Source organism: Telmatherina bonti (genome assembly GCF_933228915.1).
Source record: "Telmatherina bonti genome assembly, chromosome: 16".
In the NCBI taxonomy this organism is placed as follows: domain Eukaryota; kingdom Metazoa; phylum Chordata; class Actinopteri; order Atheriniformes; family Telmatherinidae; genus Telmatherina; species Telmatherina bonti.
Window position 1 is genome coordinate 2,963,477 of NC_136614.1, and position 21,755 is coordinate 2,985,231.

Consider the following 21,755-nt stretch of genomic DNA (forward strand, 5'->3'; position numbering starts at 1 on the left):
TCAAGCTGGCAGAAGTTCTTTCTCCGAGAAGTATCGTGTGATTGGTCGGGCATTTGAGGTGGGCGTGGTTAACGCGGAACGTTGCCGCAGGTTAAACGGATTATTTGGGCGAAAAAGCTGATCGTTGTGGTGTAAAAATAAGTGTGAATTGTGTGTTTGTACCAGTAGATGGCGCCAAAACACTTCAAATAAAAGCAACAAATCAGGACCAAAGATTGTCTATGCTAATGCAGATATGCCACTGCTTTACATGAGAGATCAATAATAGGCGTTTAGCCACATGTTTGCTTTATTTGTTTCCATGCAGATTTCTCCATGTCTTTATGTTTATTGTTCTTATTGTTATTCTGTTTTACTTGTACACAACTCACAAAAAGTTCGGGATATTTGGCTTTCAGGTGAAATTTATGGAAAATGCAATATGTTCATGCTACAGTGATATAATATCATAAAAGTAAGACATTTAAGTAGAAGGATGCACTACTGATTTCCTCATCTCAAAACATTCATTCAACACAAAAGGTAACAACAATGGTAGTTACACCACAACAAAAAATGTGAACATCTCAATATCTGGTCATGTGCCCTTGAGCATCAATTACAGCTTGACAACGACGTCTCATGCTGTTCACAAGGCAACTTATTGCCTGCTGAGGCATGGCATCCCCCTCTTCTTGAAGGGCAGCCCTCAGGTCATTGAGGTTCTGGGGTGCAGGGTCTCGAGCCTCTACACGACGGCTCAGCTGATCCCACAGGTTTTCAATGGGATTCAGGTCTGGAGAGAGTGCAGGCCGTTCCATTTGAGGTCCACCAGTCTCCAACAGCCGTTCCCTGATGATGCGGCCTCGATGAGCAGGAGCATTGTCGTCCATGAAGATGAAATTAGGCCTGTGCTGTTCATGTAGGGGCACAATCACTGGATTAATGATGTTATTCAGGTAGTATGGGCTTGTCACTGTACCATTCACAAAGTGTAGGGCAGTTCTGTACCAAGTGGACACCCCTGCCCACACTGTAACACCGCCACCACCAAAAGCTGGCCTGGTGACAACAGTGGCTGATGCATAGCGCTCTCCCTGACGTCTCCAACATCGTTGCCGGCCATCATTTCTGCTCAGTGTGAATCGACTTTCATCAGAGAACAGCACTGAGGCCCACTGGTTCCTCGTCCAGCGTAAATGCTCCCTGGCCCATGCAAGACGATGATGCCTGTGCCTGGTGGTGTGGTCAGGTACCCGTGCAGGTCGTCTAGCACGCAGACCACGCTGATGGAAACGGTTTGGAATGGTCTGACGTGACACTTGGGTGCCTCTCACCTCTCTTAAACGTGCCTGGAGTTGAGTGGCATTCATCATCCGGTTTCTCAGGGCAGTGTTCACAATGTAGCGGTCATCAGCACGGGATGTGGCCAAAGGACGTCCACTTCTAGGCCTTTCTGTGACTCTTCCAGTCTCTCCATATCTCTGTTGCAACCTGCTGATGACACTCTGTGACACTCCAAGCTCAGTGGCCACTTCTGTCTGAGAACGTCCTGTTTGAAGCACCGCAATGGCAAGGGACTGTTGTTCCATTGTTAGGTGTCGTCTTGGTCTCATGATGTCAAAATGTGAACAGCATGATGAGGACAACTGTTTAAACACCAGCTCTAATTGAACCAGGACATTTATTGGTCAATTCAAGGATCACACACCTGCCGTGATTTTTGCCGTTAAGCTCCTTGTTAGAGAACAGCAGCTTGTGCAAAATTTATTGAAACATTTAACAGTTGGACATGTGCATTTAAAAGCTTAGAGAAGATCACATTAAGTTCACCTGTACAGGTTTGAAGGCATTCTAGGCTTGTTGGGAAATTTCACCCAAAAGCTGAATATCCCTAACTTTTTGTGAATAGTGTTTATTTCTATCTGATTTTATCACTTTATTTCTTAAATATTTTATTCTTATGCTCACTTTTATTTTGTATTTATTTATTTTGTGTTATTAGCTGCTCTCTTGTAGGTCTTAGTCTTGTTTGATCTTAAGTTCTGTTAGTTCAGTGTTTTCTTCATGGGGATCCTCCACGCTGGGGGCCTTGCCTACTCAGTTTGCCGGGTCGTTGCCATGGGGATGGCCTCTGACAGGTTGGCCCTTGCGCTGCAGCCATTTGGCTGCAGTACTGATCGGGGCCAGTCGTGGCCGTTCCAGTGGTGACGCACCCTGTGGTTATGGGTGGGCTGGCCCCTGGTGTGGAAGGATCCCCAGGATATTGTTTCCTCACAGTTTGCCAGGCCAGATGTTATCTCGTTTATGTTTACTCTTTTACTTTTACTGTTACTTTTATTATTGCCGGTTAAAGAGACGGAAGATTCATTTAGAACATTTATCAGGCAACATGAGATTGGGGGCTGTGTCAGTGTGTGTGTGAATGATGATGCGTCTATTTGTTCTACTGTTGTTTCAATATAAGTAAAGCACTTTGAGCTGCTTCTGGTATTGAAGCTGCTGTACAAATAAACTTTGATTGGACTTAATTTAAGGAAAGTTGTGTTTGTGACCTGTAATGAAACTGTTTTTGAAATGTTCGATGGAATTAGACTGTTGAATGTTGAACTTTTTTGAACAAACTGTACTCAACAATAAACAATAACTAACTCCGACAAACGGTTCTGAACCAGATACAAAAAGGAAAACTAACAGCAGCATGTAGTTTCTTGAGGTTGTGTGAACTCCAGAGAATCAGTCAGAGTGAGACCTCCTTCCGCAGTTTGGGGACAGCTCGTCTCCGCTCGTTTCGCTCGCGAGCGGCTTTGATCAGATCCGCGCGAAGCTGGAGGAGCTCGCACGCGCCCCCGCCTCTCGGACAACTTTCAGCCCAACATCAGGAGAAGAGGAAGAGGCGCGCGCGTCGGATAGACCGCACCGCGCGAGCCGCCGCGAACCAACATTTTCTTCTGCGGATGTTCCTCAGGTAGCTGCTGAAGCTTACCTGTAGAAGACTCCTAGTTTGGCTCCGTGACGTTATTTGACGAGATCTTTGTGTCATCAGATATCGATCTGATCCGGGTCCATCTCGTGCGCGGCGCGGCGCATTGCGCGTGCGGAACAGGTGCGTTGGACTGGAATCTGGGTTTATGGAGAGAAATCGGAAGTATTCAGGATTTACTGGGATCATTCTGATATTAGAGACTGAAAATAATCACAACATTGAACAGAACAGTTGCTAAAACTTTTGCATTTTATTCTCCTTATTTAGCAGCTTGATGGGAGAAAAAACAGCCGGTTGTTTTCAGCTCAGAAGCATTTTAATCCTTCATCATCACTAATATTCATCATTCAGCCTGTTTGATTATCCAGTTTCTCCTTTAAATGTCGCGAGAAGCAGAAATAAACACCTGCGCCACTAGAAAAGAACTTTAAAGGGTCATTTCGTTTAAATTCTTCCAATTTAAAACACGTTAATATTTATTGATCGTTTATTAAAATTTAATCACATAAGTTGGGACTGAAAGCCTCAGGTTTATCAATCAGATGGCTGAGTTTATGTTTTCCAAACTGTCATTAATTATCATCCTTCCTTCATTGTTCTCATTTAATATCATTTAATATCAATTAATAAGATAATTAATCTCAAAATAAAACGTGAACATGGATTTAGTTACTTAAACTGACAGACAGGGAATTATCAGAGCTGTGGGTGGAAGCTGGCGGTGAACGACACTTTCATGGCTTTCCTGAAGGTTCTTTGTGCTGAAGTGTTTACATCGGCTAAGTGGATAAACACGTTGACAAACAGAAGCTGCTGACCCGGACGCTCGGCCTGACCCGGACACTCTGCGTGACCCGGACACTCTGCGTGACCCGGACACTCTGCGTGACCCGGACACTCGGAGCGTGACCCGGACACTCTGCGTGACCCGGACACTCGGAGCGTGACCCGGACACTCTGCGTGACCCGGACACTCTGCGTGACCCGGACACTCGGAGCGTGACCCGGACACTCTGCGTGACCCGGACACTCGGAGCGTGACCCGGACACTCGGAGCGTGACCCGGACACTCGGAGCGTGACCCGGACACTCTGCGTGACCCGGACACTCTGCGTGACCCGGACACTCGGAGCGTGACCCGGACACTCGGAGCGTGACCCGGACACTCTGCATGACCCGGACACTCGGAGCGTGACCCGGACACTCGGAGCGTGACCCGGACACTCTGCGTGACCCGGACACTCGGAGCGTGACCCGGACACTCTGCATGACCCGGACACTCGGAGCGTGACCCGGACACTCTGCGTGACCCGGACACTCGGAGCGTGACCCGGACACTCGGAGCGTGACCCGGACACTCTGCGTGACCCGGACACTCGGAGCGTGACCCGGACACTCTGCGTGACCCGGACACTCTGCGTGACCCGGACACTCTGCGTGACCCGGACACTCGGAGCGTGACCCGGACACTCTGCGTGACCCGGACACTCGGAGCGTGACCCGGACACTCGGAGCGTGACCCGGACACTCGGAGCGTGACCCGGACACTCTGCGTGACCCGGACACTCTGCGTGACCCGGACACTCGGAGCGTGACCCGGACACTCGGAGCGTGACCCGGACACTCTGCATGACCCGGACACTCGGAGCGTGACCCGGACACTCTGCGTGACCCGGACACTCGGAGCGTGACCCGGACACTCGGAGCGTGACCCGGACACTCTGCATGACCCGGACACTCGGAGCGTGACCCGGACACTCTGCGTGACCCGGACACTCTGCGTGACCCGGACACTCGGAGCGTGACCCGGACACTCTGCGTGACCCGGACACTCTGCGTGACCCGGACACTCGGAGCGTGACCCGGACACTCTGCGTGACCCGGACACTCGGAGCGTGACCCGGACACTCTGCGTGACCCGGACACTCGGAGCGTGACCCGGACACTCGGAGCGTGACCCGGACGCTCGGCCTGACCCGGACACTCTGCGTGACCCGGACACTCTGCGTGACCCGGACACTCGGAGCGTGACCCGGACGCTCGGCCTGACCCGGACACTCTGCGTGACCCGGACACTCGGAGCCTGACCCGGACACTCTGCGTGACCCGGACACTCTGCGTGACCCGGACACTCTGCGTGACCCGGACACTCTGCGTGACCCGGACACTCGGAGCGTGACCCGGACGCTCGGCCTGACCCGGACACTCTGCGTGACCCGGACACTCTGCGTGACCCGGACACTCTGCGTGACCCGGACACTCGGAGCGTGACCCGGACACTCTGCGTGACCCGGACACTCGGAGCGTGACCCGGACACTCGGAGCGTGACCCGGACACTCGGAGCGTGACCCGGACACTCGGAGCGTGACCCGGACACTCTGCGTGACCCGGACACTCTGCGTGACCCGGACACTCTGCGTGACCCGGACACTCGGAGCGTGACCCGGACACTCGGAGCGTGACCCGGACACTCTGCATGACCCGGACACTCGGAGCGTGACCCGGACACTCGGAGCGTGACCCGGACACTCTGCGTGACCCGGACACTCTGCATGACCCGGACACTCGGAGCGTGACCCGGACACTCGGAGCGTGACCCGGACGCTCTGCGTGACCCGGACGCTCGGCCTGACCCGGACGCTCTGCGTGACCCGGACGCTCGGCCTGACCCGGACACTCGGAGCGTGACCCGGACACTCTGCGTGACCCGGACGCTCTGCGTGACCCGGACGCTCTGCGTGACCCGGACACTCTGCATGACCCGGACACTCTGCGTGACCCGGACGCTCTGCGTGACCCGGACGCTCTGCGTGACCCGGACACTCTGCGTGACCCGGACGCTCTGCGTGACCCGGACGCTCTGCATGACCCGGACACTCTGCGTGACCCGGACGCTCTGCGTGACCCGGACACTCTGCGTGACCCGGACACTCTGCGTGACCCGGACACTCTGCGTGACCCGGACGCTCTGCGTGACCCGGACACTCTGCGTGACCCGGACACTCGGCCTGACCCGGACACTCTGCGTGACCCGGACACTCGGAGCGTGACCCGGACACTCTGCGTGACCCGGACACTCGGAGCGTGACCCGGACACTCGGAGCGTGACCCGGACACTCTGCATGACCCGGACACTCGGAGCGTGACCCGGACACTCGGAGCGTGACCCGGACACTCTGAGCGTGACCCGGACACTCGGAGCGTGACCCGGACACTCTGCATGACCCGGACACTCGGAGCGTGACCCGGACACTCGGAGCGTGACCCGGACACTCTGAGCGTGACCCGGACACTCGGAGCGTGACCCGGACACTCGGAGCGTGACCCGGACACTCTGCGTGACCCGGACACTCGGAGCGTGACCCGGACACTCTGCGTGACCCGGACACTCTGCATGACCCGGACACTCTGCATGACCCGGACACTCGGAGCGTGACCCGGACACTCGGAGCGTGACCCGGACACTCTGCGTGACCCGGACACTCGGAGCGTGACCCGGACACTCTGCGTGACCCGGACACTCTGCATGACCCGGACACTCTGCATGACCCGGACACTCGGAGCGTGACCCGGACACTCTGCGTGACCCGGACACTCTGCGTGACCCGGACACTCTGCGTGACCCGGACACTCGGAGCGTGACCCGGACACTCTGCGTGACCCGGACACTCTGCATGACCCGGACACTCGGAGCGTGACCCGGACACTCTGCATGACCCGGACACTCTGCGTGACCCGGACACTCTGCATGACCCGGACACTCTGCATGACCCGGACACTCTGCGTGACCCGGACACTCTGCGTGACCCGGACACTCTGCCTGACCCGGACGCTCTGCGTGACCCGGACGCTCTGCGTGACCCGGACACTCTGCGTGACCCGGACGCTCGGCCTGACCCGGACGCTCTGCATGACCCGGACACTCGGCGTGACCTGGACACTCGGAGCGTGACCTGGACACTCTGCGTGACCCGGACACTCTGCGTGACCCGGACACTCGGAGCGTGACCCGGACACTCGGAGCGTGACCTGGACACTCGGAGCGTGACCCGGACACTCGGAGCGTGACCCGGACACTCTGCGTGACCCGGACACTCGGAGCGTGACCCGGACACTCGGCGTGACCCGGACACTCGGCGTGACCCGGACACTCGGAGCGTGACCCGGACACTCGGAGCGTGACCCGGACACTCTGCATGACCCGGACACTCGGAGCGTGACCTGGACACTCGGAGCGTGACCCGGACACTCGGAGCGTGACCCGGACACTCTGCCTGACCCGGACACTCTGCCTGACCCGGACACTCGGAGCGTGACCTGGACACTCGGAGCGTGACCCGGACACTCGGCGTGACCCGGACACTCGGAGCGTGACCCGGACACTCGGAGCGTGACCCGGACACTCGGAGCGTGACCTGGACACTCGGAGCGTGACCCGGACACTCTGCGTGACCCGGACACTCGGCGTGACCCGGACACTCGGAGCGTGACCCGGACACTCGGCGTGACCCGGACACTCGGAGCGTGACCCGGACACTCGGCGTGACCCGGACACTCGGAGCGTGACCCGGACACTCTGCGTGACCCGGACACTCGGAGCGTGACCCGGACACTCTGCGTGACCCGGACACTCGGAGCGTGACCCGGACACTCTGCGTGACCCGGACACTCTGCATGACCCGGACACTCGGAGCGTGACCCGGACACTCTGCGTGACCCGGACACTCTGCATGACCCGGACACTCGGAGCGTGACCCGGACACTCGGAGCGTGACCCGGACACTCTGCGTGACCCGGACACTCTGCGTGACCCGGACACTCGGAGCGTGACCCGGACACTCTGCGTGACCCGGACACTCGGAGCGTGACCCGGACTCTCTGCGTGACCCGGACACTCTGCGTGACCCGGACACTCGGAGCGTGACCCGGACACTCGGCGTGACCCGGACACTCGGCGTGACCCGGACACTCGGAGCGTGACCCGGACACTCGGAGCGTGACCCGGACACTCGGAGCGTGACCTGGACACTCGGAGCGTGACCCGGACACTCGGAGCGTGACCCGGACACTCGGAGCGTGACCTGGACACTCGGAGCGTGACCTGGACACTCGGCGTGACCCGGACACTCGGAGCGTGACCCGGACACTCGGAGCGTGACCCGGACACTCGGAGCGTGACCCGGACACTCGGCGTGACCCGGACACTCGGAGCGTGACCCGGACACTCGGCGTGACCCGGACACTCGGAGCGTGACCCGGACACTCGGAGCGTGACCCGGACACTCGGCGTGACCTGGACACTCGGAGCGTGACCTGGACACTCGGAGCGTGACCCGGACACTCGGCGTGACCCGGACACTCGGAGCGTGACCTGGACACTCGGAGCGTGACCTGGACACTCGGAGCGTGACCCGGACACTCGGCGTGACCCGGACACTCGGAGCGTGACCCGGACACTCGGAGCGTGACCCGGACACTCGGAGCGTGACCCGGACACTCGGCGTGACCTGGACACTCGGAGCGTGACCTGGACACTCGGAGCGTGACCTGGACACTCGGAGCGTGACCTGGACACTCGGAGCGTGACCCGGACACTCGGCGTGACCCGGACACTCGGAGCGTGACCCGGACACTCGGAGCGTGACCCGGACACTCGGCGTGACCCGGACACTCGGAGCGTGACCTGGACACTCGGAGCGTGACCCGGACACTCGGAGCGTGACCCGGACACTCGGAGCGTGACCCGGACACTCGGCGTGACCCGGACACTCGGAGCGTGACCCGGACACTCGGAGCGTGACCCGGACACTCGGAGCGTGACCCGGACACTCGGAGCGTGACCCGGACACTCGGCGTGACCCGGACACTCGGAGCGTGACCCGGACACTCGGAGCGTGACCCGGACACTCGGAGCGTGACCCGGACACTCGGAGCGTGACCCGGACACTCGGCGTGACCTGGACACTCGGAGCGTGACCCGGACACTCGGCGTGACCTGGACACTCGGAGCGTGACCTGGACACTCGGAGCGTGACCCGGACACTCGGAGCGTGACCCGGACACTCGGAGCGTGACCCGGACACTCGGCGTGACCTGGACACTCGGAGCGTGACCCGGACACTCGGAGCGTGACCCGGACACTCGGAGCGTGACCCGGACACTCGGCGTGACCCGGACACTCGGAGCGTGACCCGGACACTCGGAGCGTGACCCGGACACTCGGAGCGTGACCCGGACACTCGGCGTGACCTGGACACTCGGAGCGTGACCTGGACACTCGGAGCGTGACCCGGACACTCGGAGCGTGACCTGGACACTCGGAGCGTGACCTGGACACTCGGAGCGTGACCCGGCAGGAATCCTGGAGTCCGACTCGGAGACGTTCAGCTGTGAGAAGGACGAACCGACTCAGATGACGCTCGGCTGACGGGATTTTATTTGTTTTTTTTAGGCGTTTCCTAGGTAACCATGTCAGCAGATAACAGCCCCCCCCAGCATTCAGCCCCGCCCACCCCGTCGCCCAGCCCGCCCACCACCATCTGCAGCCGGCTGTCCGACGGCAGCCAGGCGGGCCCCAGCCCCGCCGACTCCCGGGGGTCCCTGCACGGCATCTCCTTCCTGCTGCAGATCGGACTGACCAGGGAGACGGTGACCCTGGACCCCGGAGACCTGTCGCTGGCGGCGCTCCGGGATCTGGTCTGCTCCATTGTGGATCAGAAGGTAACAGACGGTTGTGAATGTGTGTGATCAGGTTCTGGATGGCAGGTGGGTTTCAGCCGTTAGTCCACGGGGTCTACACCTACACCGGTCCTGCAGTACCTGGTTAGTCCTGATAATCCAGTCTGACGTTTAAGTTTCACTACGAACCACATCCGATCCAGTCTAACTTTATTTCTAAAGCACTTTTCATGTCACAGCAGCTCCAGAGCTTTACGTAACATAACCTGCATGTCTGAATAAAACCTTCACACAGCATCCCATAATAATGTCAGTCACACTAGCGCTGGGCGATGAGTCGGATCTTAATCTCAGTACGATCTGGGTTTCCATCGATGATAAAACTAAAAGGGTGTGATTATTTCTCTCTGCAGTTTCCTCTCCTGCTGTCTTCAGCTGCTAATCGAGCGTCTCTGGCGTTGCAGCGCTGTGCTGTAAACTCCTCCCACAGCCGCTTTGCTTTCATTCAGACACTGTTGCCAACTTGGAGACTTTCTCGCTAAATCTGGAGACTTTTTTGTTAAAAGCGACAAATCTAGCAGCTTTTACTGGAGTTATTAGAGACTTTTCTGGTGTTTTGGCGACTGACTTGAAGGCACACATTGTTCTGCAGTTACTGTAAGGAAGGAGCAGCGGGAGCCTCTCCCGTCCTAAAGCACTCCCAGGTGGCCAGTCTCAGTCGGCTCCGGCTGCAGGTCAATGTAGAATAACTGCAGTAGGTTGTGGAAGTTCACCTAAACATAGTTTATACCATTGTCACTGACAACTGGCTGCATTATTTTCCTATACATAGTTCGGCCAGTTAAACGCTGTAATATCCCTCCGCTACGGGGCGTTACCATAGCAACGCGTTAACCAGCTGGTTCAGATCAGCCGTCTTTTAACAGGTGAATGAGAGAAACGCGCTGCAGCCTGACAGCGGTTGTTTGGCATAAAACTACATCCAGACCAACGTAAAATAGTTTGTATAATTTAGTATATTGAGCAAATGTAAAAAAGAAATACAAATTTGTCATAAAATGTTCTCTGTGTGGGACCATGGGTGGATTAAACAACTCGTAACTGTGTGTCAGACGGTTATAATCCCAACACTGAGTCGAGAACACCACGACACGCAGCGTTGTTTAATCCTTATTCATATTTATCTATTCAGTTTACATCAGTATTTGCACTTTGACAAAAGACAAAACTCCATGTTATTTGTTTGTCTTCTGAAACTTGTGGAATTCTAAAGACATAGTTTAAAATCACAGTTTAATGTTAAATAAAGATAAAAGGATAATCGTGTTCAATCATAGACATCTGAATTCAATGCAAAATAATCGTGACGATAATTTTTGCCATAATCGAGCAGCCTAATTCGCACACAATCACGCACCGCATGACACCGGCAGCGGTCTTCACGACCGTACAACAGTCATGTGTCCCAGCACCTCACGTTTCGCGTGTGATGATGTCATGTAGCTGCGCCTGCACCAGCGCAGGCGAGCTCGGCTGAATGAGTATTTTATCGCGTGTTTCTGTGGCTTCCCAGACGCCTCGGGGTCACAGCTGCCGTCTTCAGAGCGCCATGGTGAGGAGTGAAAGGTTGTAGCTGTTTCACAGCTAGTCTCCTCTACTCGTCAGACTGAGGAGACGCTTTTATCGGCCGGTGTTATGTACAAACTAGTACCCTGCTGTGAAATAGACACAAGTTTGCCTTTTCTTTCTTCCTCAAAAACTTTATTAACATATTTACACACTTCTAGTCAGAGCTTTGGACAGGGGAAGACCCATGTTGCCTCGGTTGCCCATACCTGCCGATATGCTCTCTACAACATCAAGAGAATCAGACGTACCTGACAGAACACACGACTCAGCTTCTGGTTCAGGCTCTGGTCATCTCACACATGGATTACTGCAGTTCCCTACTGGCAGGTCTGCCTGCATGCTGGTTAAACCTCTGCAGATGATCCAGAACCAGCAGCACGTCTGGTCTTCAACCAGTCCAAACTGGTTCCTGTCACTCTGCTGCTCATCGCTCTTCGCTGGTTTCCAGTTGCAGCACGCATCAGATTCAGAGCTCTGCTTCTGGTTTCTAAAACAACAAGTGAAACGTCTCCTGTCTGCCTTCACTCCTTCATCCACAGCTACGCTCTGCTGCTCGTCAGAATGAGTTGCAAAGATTCGTCTGGCTCTCTGGCACAAATCAGCGCTGAATAAACTGCGTCCAAGACGATGTGGGATAAAATCGTGTTCTCATAAAGCAAAGGAACTATTGCAGGGAGGGAAGAGAAAATAAAAATCTTAAAAATATTTTATAAAATCAGTGCAAGCAGAACTTTGTACGAGAACATGTATTTCATCAGTGCAGGGGGGAATCTTTCAGAGATCCCAACCTGTTTGCACGTCGACATGCGCAGAGTTTTAGACATGAGCCGAGCGCGGCTTTCAGAGTTTGAAACCAATGCAGCAAGAAATCGCTTCCAAAAGTCGCGTGATGGCAACGTGGCAGCGGTGGAGATGGAACTCTGAAAATGAGAGAGAACGAGGCCAAACGTGCAACTCTGCACATGTCGACGTGTAAACAGGTTGGGATCTCTGAGATTCACGCTGTGCTGAGGAAATACACACGTGATGATGATTCAAACGGGTTTTCTGACTTTTAAAATGCTTTTCAAGATTAGAAAACTTTATTTCAGGTTTTCAAACAGAGACTTTGAAGGTTTCTTTCAGTCTCAGATGATTGTGATGCCTTACGCGTGGACATCGCAGGTCCTGCAGCGTTGGAGGCGAATCAACACACACCTTTATGGTGAAACTCAGTTCATGTTTGCAGATTATGGGGCGAAACACTGACGCTGAACACAGTTGGCATCGCCATCGTCCAGACAGAAACATGTCAGACTGATAGATGATCAGCTGCGTGTCAGCAGCACAACCTCCAGTTCGGTTCGATCATCTGTTAAACTGTTCTTTAATTTTCGTACACAGAAAATATGGCAGTGTCAGCTTTTTCCAGGATCGTGCAGCCTGGTTCCACTTCAGACCAGTTCTGCACTGGGATGCAGGTGTTGGGAGAGAAGAGGGTGATGGCTCTGAACCCTGCAGAGCTCCTTCAGAGACAAGCTGCTGCAGGACTTCTTCACAATGATGATGTCATTGTTGCTGTGATGGTTGTTGCCGTGGTTTCCAGCCTGCGGGGGTTGTGATGAGTTGGCTCCAGCTAACTGTAACGATTCCCTGCTGCACTTCCTGTAGCTGCAGCTCGATGTGTCACATGATGCTCTGCAAAGCTGGAACGTTGTGCAGAACAGAGCTCGACCTGTTTACCGGCATGTAGACAGACGGCGGTGTGTTCAGGTTCCCTCTGGTTTTCTGACAGACCTGATGGTTCACCCTGACTGTTAGTGCAGCCTGCTGTGCAGAACGGAGACACATGAAGGTCATCAGAGGATCAATGATCACTGATTAGCTCTCTGATTAAACAGCAATGTAATCAGTTTCTCAGTGAATGCATTTCATGTTCAGTGACTTTGGAGCTGACATCCGCTCTGAACCCTCCTTATCTTTAGGATCTTCTAGTTTACAATGTGCACTGAATGCACCAGCACCAGCGTGTAGCTGCAACCTGCTTTGCTGATGGAGGAAGGCACTCTCATTTCTCTTCTGCTGTTGGGTATCCGGCCCTTCATGGTTTCATTGATCAGATAATTGATGGATTGACTGTGGGAGTGCTCTTCCTCAGGTTGTTTCCCATAGCTGCCTCAAAGCGTCATCATGGAGATGTAGATGAAATTTCTAAACATTAAATCAGATTGGGGAACTTAAAAAGCAGATAGTAGTGCCAAAAACATCCAGATGATGATCGTTGGTTCTTCTGAAAATCATGTTCCTCTTTACCCAATCATATCACTATGGCAACAAATGCTGGGAACTTTACCTGGCAAAAGATGAAGGGACGTAAAAGCTCAACCTCCTGACCAGTCAGCTGTTTTATCTGACGCCAAGGCCGTGGACCGATGTGAGTGAGTTTCACACTCCACACACACAGTCCATGTTTGCAGACAAGCGTTTATTTACAGTTGTGTTTATTGTGCAGTTACCTTGGAGGAAACTAACCTGGGAAACAGAAAAAAGCGCAGATAATACACAGCTGATACGCAGAAAATACACAGACAATACACAGCTGATACGCAGAAAATACACAGACAATACACAGCTGATACGCAGAAAATACACAGACAATACACAGCTGATACGCAGATAATACACAGCTGATTCACAGATAATAAATTCCTAATAAACAGCCGATGAGCAGAAAATACACAGATAATACACAGCTGACCAGCAGAAAATACACAGATAATACATCTGACAAGCAGAAAGCACATTCCTGATACACAGCTGATACGCAGATAATACACAGCTGATACGCATATAATACGGAGCTAATACACAGCTGATATGCAGATAATACACAGCTGACACGCAGATAGTACACCGGTAATACACAGCTGATACGCAGATAATACGCAACCGATACGCAGATAATACACATCTGATACGCAGATAATACGAAGATAGTACACAGTTGATATGCAGATAATACGGAGCTAATACACAGCTGATATGCAGATAATACACAGCTGACACGCAGATAGTACACAGGTAATACACAGCTGATACACAGATAATACGCAACCGATATGCAGATAATACACATCTGATACGCAGATAATACGAAGATAGTACACAGTTGATATGCAGATAATACGGAGCTAATACACAGCTGATACGCAAATAAAACACAGCTGATGCGCAGATTACACACTCTGACTACACAGTTGATATGCAGATAATACACAGCTGATATGCAGATAATACAAAGCTGACGCACATAGGACGGAGCTAATACACAGCTGATACGCAAATAATACACAGCTGATTCGCAGATAATACGGAACTAATATACAGCTGATACGGAGCTAATACACAGCTGATACGCAGATAATACACTGCTGATACACAGATAATACACAGCTGATCCGCAGATAATACACTTCTAATACACAGCTGATACGCAAATAATACACAGATAATACGCAGCTGATATGCAGATAATACACATCTGATACACAGATAATACGCAGATAGTACACAGCTGATATGCAGATATTACAAAGGTGATACGAAGATAGTACGCAGCTGATACGCAAATAATACACAACTGATACGCAGATAAAAGAAAGCTGATACGCAAATAATGCACAGCTGATTCGCAGATAATACGGAGCTAATACACAGCTGATACGCAGATAATACACATTTGATACGCAGATAATACACAGCTAATACATAACTGATACGCAGATAATACACAGCTGATACGTAGATAATACGGAGCTAATACACAGCTGATACGCAGATAATACACAGCTGATATGCAGATAATACACAGGTGATATGCGGATAATACACAGCTGATATGCAAATAATACACAGCAGATATGCAGATAGTATGCCGATAATACACATCTGATACCCAGATATGACGCAGATAGTACACAGTTGATATGCAGATAATACGGAGCTAATACACAGCTGATACGTAGATATTACACAGCTGATACGCAAATAATACACAGCTGATACACAAATAATACACAGATAATACACAACTGATACGCAGATAATAAACAGCTGATAAGCGGAAAATACACAGATAATACACAGCTGATACGCAGATAATACACTCCTAATACACAGCTGATATGCAAATAATACACAGCTGATACGCAGGTACTACACAGCTGACATGCAGATAATACACAGCTGATACGCTGATAATACACAGCTGACATGCAGATAATACAAAGCTGACATGCACATAGGACAGAGCTAATACACAGCTGATATGTAGATAATACACAGCTGATACGCATATAATACGGAGCTAATACACAGCTGATACGGAGATAATACACAGCTGATACCCAGATAATAAACAGCTGATAAGCAGATAATACACTTCTAATACAAAGCTGATACGCAAATAATACACAGCTGATACACAGATAATAAACAGCTGATACGGAGATAATACACAGCTGATACACAGATAATACACAGCTCATACGCAGATAATGCACAGCTGATTCGCAGATAATATGGAGCTAATACACAGCTGATACGCAGATAATATGGAGCTAATACACAGCTGATACACAGCTAATATGCAGATGATACGCAGCTGATATGAAAATAATACACAGCTAATTCATAACTGATATGCAGATAATACACAGCTGATACACAGATAGTACACAGCTGATACACAGCTAATAGACAGATAATACACAGCTGATACACAGATAATACACAGCTGATACGCAGATAATACACAGCTGATATGCAAAAAATACGCAACTAATACACAGCTGAAACACAGATAATACACAGGTGATACACAGATAATACACAGCTGATACACAGATAATAAACAGCTGATATGTAGATAATACACTTCTAATACACAGCTCATACGCAGATAATGCACAGCTGATTCGCAGATAATATGGAGCTAATACACAGCTGATACGCAGATAATACACAGCTGATATGCAAATAATACAGAGCTAATACACAGCTGATACACAGATAATACACAGCTGATACACAGATAATACATAACTGATACGCAGATAATACACAGTTGATATGCAGATAGTACGCAGATAGTACACAGCTGATATGCAGATAATACGCACCTAATTCACAACTGATATGCAGATAATACACAACTGATACACAGATAGTACACAGCTGATACGCAGATAATATGCAGCTGGTACACAGGTAATACATAGCTGATACGCAGATAATACACAGCTGATACGCAGATAGTACACAGCTGATATGCAGATAATACGCACCTAATTCACAACTGATACGCAGATAATACACAGCTGATACACAGATAGTACACAGCTGATATGCAAATAATACACAGCTGATACGCAGGTACTACACAGCTGACATGCAGATAATACACAGCTGATACGCTGATAATACACAGCTGACATGCAGATAATACAAAGCTGACATGCACATAGGACAGAGCTAATACACAGCTGATACGTAGATAATACACAGCTGATACGCATATAATACGGAGCTAATACACAGCTGATACGGAGATAATACACAGCTGATATCCAGATAATAAACAGCTGATAAGCAGATAATACACTTCTAATACAAAGCTGATACGCAAATAATACACAGCTGATACACAGATAATAAACAGCTGATACGCAGATAATACACTTCTAATACACAGCTGATACGGAGATAATACACAGCTGATACACAGATAATACACAGCTCATACGCAGATAATGCACAGCTGATTCGCAGATAATATGGAGCTAATACACAGCTGATACGCAGATAATACACAGCTGATACGCAGATAATACGGAGCTAATACACAGCTGATACACAGCTAATATGCAGATGATACGCAGCTGATATGAAAATAATACACAGCTAATTCACAACTGATATGCAGATAATACACAGCTGATACACAGATAGTACACAGCTGATACACAGATAATACACAGATAATACACAGCTGATACACAGATAATACACAGCTGATACGCAGATAATACACAGCTGATATGCAGAAAATACGCAACTAATACACAGCTGATACACAGATAATACAAGGTGATACACAGATAATACACAGATAATAAACAGCTGATATGTAGATAATACACTTCTAATACACAGCTCATACGCAGATAATGCACAGCTGATTCGCAGATAATATGGAGCTAATACACAGCTGATACGCAGATAATACACAGCTGATATGCAAATAATACAGAGCTAATACACAGCTGATACACAGATAATACACAGCTGATACACAGATAATACATAACTGATACGCAGATAATACACAGTTGAAATGCAGATAGTACGCAGATAGTACACAGCTGATATGCAGATAATACGCACCTAATTCACAACTGATACGCAGATAATACACAGCTGATACACAGATAGTACACAGCTGATACGCAGATAATATGCAGCTGGTACACAGGTAATACATAGCTGATACGCAGATAATACACAGCTGATACGCAGATAATACACAGCTGATATGCAGAAAATACACAGCTAATACATAACTGATACGCAATTAATACACAGCTGATGCGCAGATAATACGCAGCTGATAAGCAGATAATAAACAGCTGATACGCAGATCACGCTGATAATACACAGCTGATACGCAGATAATACGCAACCGATACGCAGCTGATACGCAGATAATACGCAGCTGATACGAAAATAATACGCAGCTAATGCACAACTGATACGCAGATAATACACAGCTGATACGCAGATAATACGCAGCTGATAGGAAGCTAATAGACAGATAATACACTGCTGAAATGCAGATAATACACAGCTGAAATGCAGATAATACGCAACTAATAAACAGCTGATACAAAAATAATACATTGCTGATATGAAGATAATACATATCAGCGTACACGCAGATCGTACGCTGATAATACACAGCTGATATGCAGGTAATACGGATGTGATACACAGATAATACACATGTGATACACAGATAATTCGCAGATAGTACACAGCTGATACGCAGATAATACAGAGCTAATACATAGCTGACACGCAGATAATACAAAGCTGATACGCAGATAGTACGCAGCTGATACGCAGATAATACACAGCTGATACGCTGATAATACACAGCTAATACACAGCTGATACGCAGATAATACGCAGCTAATTCACAACTGATACGCAGCTAATACACAGCTGATATGCAGATAATACACAGCTGATATGCAGAAAATACGCAACTAATACACAGCTGACACGCAGATAATACAAAGCTGATACGCAGATAGTAAGCAGCTGATACACAGATAATACACAGCTGATACGATGATAATACACAGCTAATACACAGATAATACGCAGCTGATACGAAAATAATGCGCAGCTAATTCACAACTGATACGCAGATAATACACAGCTGACACGCAGAAAATACACAGCTAATACATAACTGATACGCAGATAATACACAGCTGACATGCAGATAGTATGCAGCTGATACTCAGATAATACAGATTTGATACACAGATAATACGCAGATAGTACACAGCTGATATGCAGATAATACACAGCTAATGCACAGCTGATAAGCAGATAATTCATAGATAATACATAGCTGATACGCAGATATTACACAGCTGATACGCAGATAATACACAGCTGACATGCAGATAATACAAAGCTGACACGCAGATAGTACGCAGCTGTGACGCAGATAATACACAGCTGATATGCAGATAATACACAGCTGATACGCAGATGGTACGCTGATAACACACAGCTGATATGCAGATAATACACATCTGATACGCAGATAATACACAACTGATACGTAGATAATATGCAGCTGATACACAGGTGATACACAAATAATACACAGCTGATACACAGGTAATACATAGCTGCTACGCAGATAATACACAGCTGATATTCAGATAATACTCAGAAACGCAGCCCGTCCACCCTGCGGAGGAAACTCATTTCAGCCGCCTGTATACGAGATCTGGTTCTTTCGGTCACGACCCACAGCTCATGACCATAGGTGAGGGTAGGAACGTAGATCGACTGGTAAATGGAGAGCTTCACCTTCTGGCTCAGCTCCTTCTTCACCACGACAGACCGGTGCAGAGTCCGCATTACTGCAGACGCCGCACCGATCCGTCTGTCCATCTCACGCTCCATCCTTCCCTCACTCGTGAACAAGACCCCGAGATATTTAAACTCCTCCACTTGAGGCAGGACCTGACTCCCGACCCGGAGAGGGCAATCCACCCTATTCTGGGTGAGGACCATGGTCTCAGATTTGGAGGTGCTGATTCTCATCCCAGCCGCTTCACACTCGGCCGTGAATCGCTCAAGCGAGAGCTGGAGATCACGACCAGATGAAGCCAACAGGACCACGTCATCTGCAAAAAGCAGAGACCCAATCCTGAGGCCACCAAGCCGGATCCCCTCAACACCTCGGCTGCACCTAGAAATTCTGTCCATATAAGTTATGAACAGAACCGGTGATGAAGGGAAACTAATCCGACTACCGCCAACGCGCACCAAGCTCTGACACCTGTTGTACAGGGACCGGACAGCTCGTACAAGGGGGTCCGGTACCCCATACTCCCGGAGCCTCCAGGGGACACGGTTGAACGCCTTCTCCAGGTCCACAAAGCACATGTAGACTGGTTGGGCAAACTCCCATGCCCCCCCCAGGACCCCAAAGAGGGTATTGAGCATCACAATGGTCCCCGTCTGTGCAGCCTGCCAGAGAACCTTATGGCTGCAGAGAATATTGATGTTTTTAAAAAGAGGCTCAAGACCTTTTTAGTTTACCTTTTAGATTAGCTTATCACGTTTTCAGTCTATGTAAGAATTATTTATCTATTTTTCTATTTTACCTGTTTATTTCTATCTGATTTTATTACTTTATTTCTTAAATATTTTATTCTTATGCTTACTTTTATTATGTATTAATTTATTCATTTTGAATATTAGCTTAGCTGCTCTCTTGTAGGTCTCTTGTAAGTTCTGTTAGTCCAGTGTTTTCCTCATGGGATCTCCCAGGCTGGGGGCCTTGCCAACTCAATTTTGTGCCGTTGCAATGGGGATGGCCTCTGACAGGTTGGCCCTTCCATTGCAGCCATTTGGCTGGAGAACGGATTGGGGTCAACCCGGAGTCATGGCTGTTCCAGTGGTGACGCACCGAGTGGTTATGGGTGGGCTGGTCCCTGGTGTGAGGGGATCCCCAGAATATTGTTTCCTCACAGTTTGCCAAGACAGATGTTATCTCTTTTATGTATTCTTTTATTATTAGTATTTTTATAGAATAAAGAGACAAAAGATTACTTTATCAGGCAACATGGGATTGGGGGTGTGTCAGTGTGTGTTTGAATGATGATGTGTCTATTTGTTTTACTTGTTTAAACAAGTAAAACAAGCTCAATCTGTCAAAGACAGAGCTCATTGTCTGTCCAGCCAATCCTTCCTTACATCCGCAGGTACGTGTGAAGCTCCACTCTATCACTCTTGTTCCTACGTCTGCTGCCTGGAATCTGCGAGTCATGGTGGATGACCAGCTGACCTTTAAGGTCCATGTTGCCTCGGTTGCCCGTACCTGCCGATATGCTCTCTACAACATCAAGAGAATCAGACGTACCTGACAGAACACACGACTCAGCTTCTGGTTCAGGTTCTGGTCATCTCACACATCGATTACTGCAGTTCTCTACTGGCAGGTCTGCCTGCATGCTGGTTAAACCTCTGCAGATGATCCAGAACCAGCAGCACGTCTGGTTTTCAACCAACCAAACAAGCTCAAGTCACTCCGCTGCTAATCACACTTCACTGGTTTCCAGTTGCAGCACGCATCAAATTTAAGGACCTATACTCCCTCTCCACAGCTACGTTCCACCAGTGAAAGACACCTCGTGTTACCACCAATACGTGGGACTAAATCACCAGCCAGACTCTTTTCCTCTGTTGTTCCACGATGGTGGAATGATCTCCCAAACTCTGTCCGCTCTGCAGAGTCCCTGTCTACTTTCAGACCCAGCTGAAGACTCAGCTCTTCAAGGACAACTTCCACACTTAGTATAGCTGTATTTGTTGGAAAGTTGGAGAACTTAGCCCAGTTCTTTGCAACAAACTTTATGATATTAATTCTTTGTATTTTAACATAGGTGATATTATGGGGTGGAAAGGAAGTAAACAACAAAAACAAAAAAAAACAACAAAAAAACCCCCCAAAATAAACAAAGCCTGTAGCACTTCATGGAAGGACGTGCTGACGTTGCGGTAACGTATTGTGTCATTTCCTGTTTCCCTAGCGTGTGTCACTGCGGATTGCTACGAGCCGTTGGCTCCTTTAACTTCTTTCTAACTTCTATCTATTGTTAACCAACCACTCACTTTAGCGCACAATATCTTCCC

General features: G+C 49.8%; 1 protein-coding gene across 1 annotated transcript in view; it reads left to right on the top strand.

The window, feature by feature from the left end:
- Window positions 1-9,458: 9,458 nt before the first annotated feature.
- Window positions 9,459-21,755, top strand: part of LOC306767843 (serine/threonine-protein kinase D3-like) — a gene marked incomplete at its 3' end in the record, with an annotated part of 422,350 nt that continues 410,053 nt past the window's right edge. Inside the window, exon 1 of the mRNA XM_079255977.1 lies at window positions 9,459-9,686. The remainder of the gene's footprint in view (window positions 9,687-21,755) is intronic.